This window comes from Phalaenopsis equestris, unplaced genomic scaffold (genome assembly GCF_001263595.1).
Source record: "Phalaenopsis equestris unplaced genomic scaffold, ASM126359v1 Scaffold000904, whole genome shotgun sequence".
Lineage (NCBI taxonomy): Eukaryota > Viridiplantae > Streptophyta > Magnoliopsida > Asparagales > Orchidaceae > Phalaenopsis > Phalaenopsis equestris.
The window spans coordinates 74,716-84,008 of NW_018165343.1; positions in this window are offsets into that span (position 1 = coordinate 74,716).

The following is a 9,293-nucleotide window of genomic DNA, read 5'->3' on the forward strand; positions in this document are numbered from 1 at the left end:
TTTGAAGGAATACACAACTTTCTGTCGCTCTAACAGGGATATTCTTTTACCCATTGTTCAAGGTGATCCCTCCTGATGCGGTCGTTGGTTAGATTGACTACTAGATTTTTGAGAGTGCTGTGACGAAGACTAGCGATGTTCTTCTGCATATATCTTTATCGGCTGCTTTCATTTGTCAAAAGTCGCGACTACTCCTGATTTTTTTCGAACACTCTGGTCACTTTAGCCTTTTCATGTGGTTCCATGTGCTTCATTTCTTCTTGAAGACTGTTGGCTTTACTGAGTAGCTTCTCGAAGGATTTGATGGTGAGTCCCTTAAGCATGAAAGCTACATGCCCATGAATGCTCTTGAGTAGAATCTCAATCGCTTGATGTTCGTGTAGCTTAGGTTCACATTTCATGCTAAGGTTTCTCCACCTCAAAATGCAGTCTGCCAAAGTTTTGTTGGGCTTTTGCTTCTCCATCATGAGCTATCCAATAGACACATGATGTTGCGCCCCGACAAATCTTTTCACAAATAACTGTTCCAACTCAGAAAACATTTTAGCTGACTCGTTGGGTAAGTCAGCGTACATGTCGAAAGCAATTCCTGACAAGCTGCTGACGAACTGTTGGCAGGGTAGAGCTTCATTATTCCCCGTGTTGCCACAACTGGCTGCCAAATGTGCTATGTGATGTCTGGGATTTCCAGTCCCATCAAATATCTTGAATTTTGGGGCCACAAACGGCATCGAACTCCTCTTGGTAAGGTCTACCCTTCAAAATTGATGCACTAAAATTGATGCAAATTGATGCACTGCCCTTGGATTGAGCTAAGGCGTCCCGCACTTGTTCAACCATTTGCTTGAATTGCTTTTCTAGCATGGCACTTGATGGAGAATCTTTTTTTGGTTGTGTTGTTTCATCTTTGTCTGTTGAATTAGCCTCTCTTCTTTCTTCTGTGATGTGTATGATTTATGGTTGATTAATTTCAGGAGAAGCCAATCTCGACGCTTGTGATTGCCTTTGAATGGTGGCCATGGCAGTCATAGCTGCAGTCATCTCTTCTATTCTTTTTTCCAGTAGACTGACTTGCTCATCCGTTAGGAGGATAACCCTACGCAGCTCATCTACGGTGTTCTCTTTGGTGTGAGGTTGAGCCTCGCGCGCAGATGTGGTAGCTCTGGTTTTGATTACATGGACATCCGTGAAATCCTCCTCCAGGTAATCATTGTAATCAAACTCTTCATTGTCACTATTGATTCCTTGATTGCTTTAAGATCTGGAGGACCTTGGCGGATATCCTCAACTTGTTCCTCCATCTCGCTAGCTATTGTCGCGACGATGTCAAATATTTCAGGAACTGGTTCTCCTTATTTTTCAGGTTCACTAAACTGTATCGGTGCAGCTACCTTAGGTACCCATACCTTCTTCTTTTTCAATGATGATGCCTCAGGACGGGGTCTTAGTAGAAACATCGGTATGTCGAGGGAAGGTATGCTCCCCGTGGTGTAGACTGGCTATAGTGCAAGGTAAGCGTCTTGTCTTTGCTTTTGGGATTTAGAAGTATCTTCATGACAGGTGATGGGTAAGATCTTTGGACCCAGTCACGACTTAATTGGTCGACATCCTGCGGTCCTAGTGGCAATATGATCAGTAGTAATCACTGCGGTATCGAATCTGTTCCCTAAGCGGAGCCAAACGGGAATGCGAGTAGGCGGTGCTCCAGTTGTCTTACCGGATTGTCTGGCGAATTTGACACCTTTCAAAATTTCCTTCTACATGCTAGGAGAAATTGCATCTCCTACTCGTTTAAGTAACTCGCTACCGAACATCCTTCTTTGGTAGCAAACCTTCTGAACACTGCATTGACTCGAGTGATAGGAGTGAAATTCTTTCTCTCCTCACTCAAATTATGTGATATCCATGAAGTGACGATAATGCGGCAGCGATCCTCTAGATACTCTCATATCCATCGGTATCTGTCAGAGGATGGAATCTACTTCCTCGCAAGAATGGATAAATTTCCGATAGCATTTCTTCATCTTGATGATGTTCCTCCTCAACGTGTGTCTCCTCGAGAGCCTGGGCTTTAATGGCCCTCCGAACTCTTCTATTGTAGTTATTCCTTTGAGTTTGGGTCAGTGGAACAGTCCTTGAGCTTGACCCAATTTCAAACACGGGTGGTGGGAAAGTCAATCCCTCAGTCGGATCTTCAACAATCATCACTTCTTTGCCCTTAGCAGCAGCGGGGATAGCAGGTTTGACGGGTGCCGCGAAGCCAGTTGTTTTACTTGCAGGCAGGGAAGTCCTGAAGGCAGTTTAGGTTGAATTCTGCAGACGGTTCTTGTATTTCAGACGATTCTTGTATTTCAGGAGCAGTGATCTTCATTACCACGAATGGGGCTTTCCCGAGGATGACCTTGAGATCTTCAAATCCAACTCCAAACTTGATGGTAGGAGCGATGTTGCGGGCTTCGTTACTTGTGGGCAGGTTGCACGAAAAATTCAGCGTTGGGTAGGCCATCGTGGCAGGCTTTAAAACAGAAAGTTTCAGGGTTAGCTATATGGCCAAAAACCTCGTAATTTTAGTGCAAGCACTGAAAGTAGAGGTTGATCTATAGACCGGGCAGGTCTTAATTTATGGGTATTTTTAACATCTTTGTTTAAAAAGTGTAAAATTTAATTAATATAAGAAAATTTCAAAGTGCGCACAGCACAACACGATTGGTTTAATTTACGAAATAACAAATCAAATTTGGAAGGGAGATGTGAAATATTCTAGGACCCAGTGCGGGACCCAATTAGTGGCAGAAAATGCCTAGGTGGAATTAGTCCACCGACACACCTAATGAGGATCCAACCCCATATAAAAATTTAAAGAGTCCTTAATGGCCTTCTGAACCCCTCTGTTCAAAGATGGTTGAACAGCTAGCCCTGAAGTCCAAGGTGTTGACTGTACCATCCCAAGACAGAAATGGGTAAAGTATGCCAACAGAAGAAGGGTAATTTGGACTAAGAGGGACATGGACATATTACCGATGTGTGGAGATAGTATTTCCTGATTTGTATGGAGAGAAAAGCTCGTCCCCAGCAGAGTCGCCAAAAGTTGTCGGCTAGGAAAAGTGGTGTTTGTGGTGAGTTGATTGTAAGAAGCTGTCGGTGACCGGAATCGAAATCATGTCGCCCGCTTCGGAAGGACGTTGAAGTATGAAATCAAATTGACCCCATATTTTTTATAGTTTAAAATGAAAGAGCACTGTACCTCAAATCCTGTATCTATCCCGATAGATAAACACAAGACTTAAGGATGAGGCTCGATCAAATAAACTAACGAAAGTATGACGTTTGTTTGGTCGACGAAACCTTTGTATTTGCCGACAAGTTCCCTTATTTAATATAAAGGATTAAATAGGGTTTATTTTAAGCTGGGTTCAGACATGCTTCCTATAAGGGCAAGCCCCTATAGTTAATTACATCCTAAATGACCAAAGTCACTTAAGAAAACTCTTGATAAAAATCAGGAAATATTATCTTCAAGGAATTTCAAAGGGTAGGCCACTTCAACGAAATTGGACATAGAGGTGTGCAAGGGGATTAGTTCAAATTTGGACATTTTATTGTAGAATCCAAAGAAGGAAGAACTAGGGGATGTCATGGATCCAGAGGTGAACCTCGGTGACTTCCCAAGCTATCCTAATGTTTGGCTTCAATTTTGAGGAGAGATATTTAGGTGTTTCATCCTAGCATTTTTATTAGTTAGGGCTTACATTCATGTGAAACTACTGCACAAATAGCCAAAGAGCCTGAAAGATGTGAGGATTTAGGTCGTGACAAACGACAACCTCAGAATACTAAGACGAGTTAGGACTTATGTTGTATAGCAGGGCTGTACAAAAGCCTAAAGACAAGGTGAGGATTTACGTTGCATAAGAAAGCAACCTCGAAGTCCTATGGCTTTGTTGTTTAAGTCTAAGGAAGGAAGATTGGTTTAGGTGGGGAAGACAGGTTTTTTTTGTTGAAGATGGCCGTGTTCCCCACCATCTTAGCTCCAACCTCCTGCCGCGACGAGTTTGAGTTTTCTAGTGTGTCGAGTTATAGTGTCAAACCAGGTGGCCCTATGGTTGAAGTTCTTCAAATTTTATGGGGGCATATTAATGTTAACAAGTTGATTAGAGTAACACTGGTTAGGATCCTACAGTTCCCTCGTTCTGACACCACTATTCTCTATTGGATTCACTTAGTCAAAATGAACTCACTAAACTCAACTTAATGAGTTCCATAGTTTCATTTAGACCATGGGAAACCTCATTAGCAACCGTAGGTTACCTCCTCCGAGGGATTCCCGATCATCTAGTAGAGATGTCTTAATTTAGTTGAAGTTGTAGTTTTGTGTGGTGTTTGTGATTAAATTTTGAGTTGTTTTATATTTTGAATGTTGTGGCGGGGGGTTTTATCTTGGTTGATTTTAGTTTTGGTTTTGGTTATGTGGCTATCTGATAGTTTTAGTTTTCATGTAGGGTGACATCGTTGTTTAGCATGCAATTTTTCAGCTATATAATTACAGTATGAGAAATACAGCATGAAAGTACCAGAAAGACAACGCTGAAAACTGTAAAAGTGTACCTGGCGAGTCTTCTCCGTCGACCACCTGAAACTTAAAATGCATGTTAAGGCAGTTTATGAAGAGCAGGAAAAGTAAAGTTTCGATAGCTTTCCTAACCCTATGTCATATCTTGGCGGGTCCTCTAGAAGTTTAATTAAGGATGATGTCGCCAAGCAAAACATATTAAGTTTGGCAGATCTCCGAGGTATCCAACAGATTTAGAGAAAGAAGCAGGACCATCCTACTCTCTCGATGCCTGGTGGAAAATCCCGGGCTCTTTTTAAACTTATTATGTTGCTTAATAATTCATCCTATAAATATCCTTAATGCTCAGTGAAGATTGATTTCTCAATTATCCCTAAGAATAGGTTAATTATCATTTATCATTCAATTTGAAGATTTTGTGAGTGAATTCCCTTAAAGGGGAAGTTAGTGTAATTTGAACACTTAGCAAAATTTTTAATCCTAATTGGGCTTAGTGGTGTTTCAAGGATGTTTGATTATGTTATGTTTATTTCTCTAATCCTTGTTTAATCAATTTTTTATTTAGCATAAGTCATCAATAATCCCTAAAGACCTAGGTGAGTGTCTTAATTAGTTCTGAAAAGGGTTAAGCTTTAAGTGGCCATGATTCATGATTTGGATTCTATTTGGAAATCAAAATAGGGGTATTAAATTGATTAATTATTGGCTTCAAAAGTCATACCCCAAAGTCCAGGATCATTTAATTTTAATAAACTTCAAAATTTTAATAATTTAGAAATTTATTAACTTAATTAAGAAAGTAAGATTGGTTTCTACCAATTAACTCCTTTGTGTTTCATACATCAAATGAATTGATTAAGATTAGAGGTTACTCATTTTCCCTCCTTAAATTAAGCCTAAATGTTATTTAAGGCAAAATTTCTAAAATTACAGATTTGCCCCTAAGGCTCTATCACTTCATAATTTGTCAAATTCAATTCAAATGACTTTGAAATTTTTATCCTAGCTCATTCATGTGTCAATTAAGACATCAGAGGAGAAAATGTGATTTTTCATAATCTAATTTATTTTATATAATTATTTTCATGCAAAAATATGACTTTTCAAAGAAAATTCCTAACTTGACCAAGGAATATTCTAATCCCTTGAAATGTTTACTGGAGGTAGACCTAGACTAGATAAGCCTTTGGATAAAATTTCATAACTTTTTTGAATTCTCTGTGATTTATTAGAATTATTTTAAGTTCTGGGCTATTTAATAAAAGTAAAATATTTTAAATAATGAAAATTAAGTTTTGTCTTTTTGAAAAATCTCTCTGAGGTTAGAGAACTCTGAGGAGAAAATTTCATATTTTTATGTTTTTTTTTATTTATTGGAATTATTTTAGTGAAAAACTCATTTTAAGTCTTTAAAAATTATTTTTAAGCTTTGAAATTCAATATCTTTATTTAGAAAATCAGTAAAAGTATTTGAATTGTTACTAAGTGATTAGGAAGCAATTTAGAACATTTTCATGAGTTTTAATATTTTTTGTGATTTTTATGAATTTTTAATTTTTTACATATTTAAAATAGGCTAAAAATCAAGTTTTTATTTTAAATATCATTTTCTTTTTTGAAAATACCCCTGATCAAAGAGAACTCAGAAAACTAAATTTCATCATTTTTTGAGTTATATTTTAATTTTTAAGAATTATTTAAATGTCAAAAGTGGTATTTATCTTTAAAAATCAACTTAAGTTGTTAAATGAACTCAAAATATTTTAAAATTTTTATGATGAGTTCTCTGGATCATAAACAACAGTGGAGATCAAAAATCAAACCATTTAAATGTTGATATTTTCCAAAATTAATTATCTTAGTGATTTAGTGTTTATAAAATTTAAGTGCATTTTAAATGACTTGACCCATGAAATTATTTCTAAAAGCTTCTTTAGTCATGCTGGACCTTCCAAAATTTTCTTAGAATTTTCTAATCAATATGATAATTTCCATGATTATTTTAAGGAAATAATGTGCAAAAACTTGAAAAATATGGATCTCTGTATAGGAACCTCCTCTAACTTTAGAAAAATCAGAGAATGTTTCTCTTGATAGAGACTACAACATGCCAAAATTTCAAGCCAAGGTGATGTATCAATATGCATGGACAATCAAATGATTCTAAATTGTATTTAATTAATTAAAAATATTTTGTGCATCAAATGGACTTGAAATTTATTTCACATTGTTCTCCTCAGTTCACTAAGGAAGAATGTATTTTTATTTTATTTTTGTAATTTTTCTACACAAAGTTATGTATTTTTAAAGTTTTGGGATTAAATAAAAAAGGACCCTATTTTCCTACTTAACCATGTCAACCTCGTACGGGTCGAATAGGCCACGTGTCATTGTGTGATTGGCACCGCCAGCCAGCTCATTCCCGCTCATGTCGGACCGCTGTCTGTCTGACGCGATCAGGGCCACCCGATTAATACACGCTCGATCTGACGGTCACGGGTCATCATCCCAAATGAACTGGACCCAAAAATCATCCATTTTAAAAAGCTAATATGTCACCTAACAAAATGGAGTGAATTTTTTTTTTAAATGCTCATATTGACTAGTAAAACACATCCATGTGATTGATGAACCCTTAAATTGACTTTATATTCATGAATAATTAAAAGAAGCTCGGTTTAGAGTTAACTTTGAATACCTTGGTCCAAGAGGTGTAGCCTTGATTGGATGCTTGTAGAAACTTTAGGTGGGTGACAGAAGCCTAAGGATGGAGCCTCTGGTTGTGGTGAAATTCCTAGACCCAAATTCGATCAAGCCTGATTTGGGGGTTTGGTCGAAGTTCACCTTAGGGTGGTGAGATGATGGTGATTTTATGGGGGATCTTCTTCTCTTGATATTGGGATGGTGTGGGTACAATTAATTTTAATTTGGTGGAGGTTTGGAGGATGTCCTGTTTCGGCCTTGAAATTGAGCTCCAAAATTGAACTCAAGCAATGGATTTGAGTGGCTAAGGAAGGTTTAGTTAAGCTTAAGAGGTCTCCAAGAAGCTCTTGAAGAAGTTTTACAGAGTCTCCCCAAATAATTTCAAACTCTCTATCATTTTCCATGGAGGGGGAGTTTAAATAAAATGGCCTAGGCTGGCTGCCAGGGTCAATTGAGGGGTGCATTTGGTTGCTTATGTGGAGGGCAGAGAAGCTCCAATGAGCAATTGGGCTGATTTGGCCTTTGAGTTCGAATTGGGTGAAAATCCCTTATCTTGGCCATGGTTTTGGCCATTTCCAAACCACCAAGATGGCTGGCCAGCCAGGCATTGGTCACCTCTTGGCTCAGGGAAGTCAGGGATGGCTAATGATGATTATCTCCCAAGGGTAAGTGATGATGTTGGACATATTTCAAGTTAGGTCCAAAAATGGGTAAAATCCCTTAATTTGGGGATCCATTGATCCATAGCTTGTCATGGTGCTTTTAGGAGGGTCTTGTCTGGTCTTTAGGAAGGTTTTGGTGGCTGTGAGCTCATTATTTTTGTGGCATAGACATGGTTAAGTCAATTTTTGGTGAAAGGGTTCAAGTGAGTGAAAATGACCAAAACTTGGGTTTGGGCTAGATTAGCCATAACCATTGACCCAATTTATTGATAAAAATTATGTATATGAATGTTATGAAGATTTTTGGTGAATTGTTGAAGTGATTTTGAGATCAATTGGTAGGTCAACTTGAAGGATTTTTGAAATTTGGTCAATTTGGGCACGATTTTTGAAATTTGGTCAATTTTGAAATTTGGTCAATTTGGGCACGTTGGGTTAGACATGGGTCTAGGTTGGGTTAGCCTTGGGCAAAGTCTAAATTGATTGTTGAAAAAGGTCAATAGGAACCTCATGAAGAGTTTTAAACATAAATTGGGTGCCGGTTTTGGGATTCAGGCAATCAATCTGGTGAAATTTGGGGACTTGGCCAATTTGGGCCTAAATTTGGGGCTTTTGGACTTAGGTTGAAATCAAATGAAATTGAGGTCTCACCAAGGCCAATTGAAGATCCAGTTTGATGTATGGGGATGTTATGAAGATTTTTCAACACAAATTGTGGCCAATTGAGTGAGCTATGGGTTTAATTTGGTGAGATTAGGTCATATGGTTAAAATTGGGGTTTTGACCTAAATCAAAATTGGGTTCAAATCATAGACCAATTAAGCTTATATTTCATTTAGTTTGTCCATATCAAAAGTTAATTTGAGTTTATGATTGGAATTTGGGTCAATTGAAATCAAATTGATGGACATTTGGGTTGAATTTGGGGAAATTTGGGTCTTTAAAAGCAAATTTGGGGATTTTGGTTAAAGATGGTCAAATTGGTCAAATTGGGCATGTGGTAGTTGATAAAAATGAAATTGGGGATATTTGGGATTTATTGAGAATTTATAGGAATTTTTGGAATTTTTGGAATTTTGGGCTATAGAGGGGTATTTTGGTAATTTGGGGATTTTGGGTAGTTTGGGTGTTTTTAAGGTGTTTTAAATGATTTTTGAATCAAGTTGGGTATTTTGGCTAGAGTTGGAGATTTTGGCCAAATTTTGGGTCCCAAGGGTATCTAGGTAATTTGGGGGGAATTTAGGGGCAAAAGGGTAGGTTGGCTATCTTGGTAGAGTTGGAGTGCCAACCACCATCAATAAGCCATGGACCAACGGAAAACCCATTTTGGGTCCTCTATGTAGTGGTCTTAGCTAAAC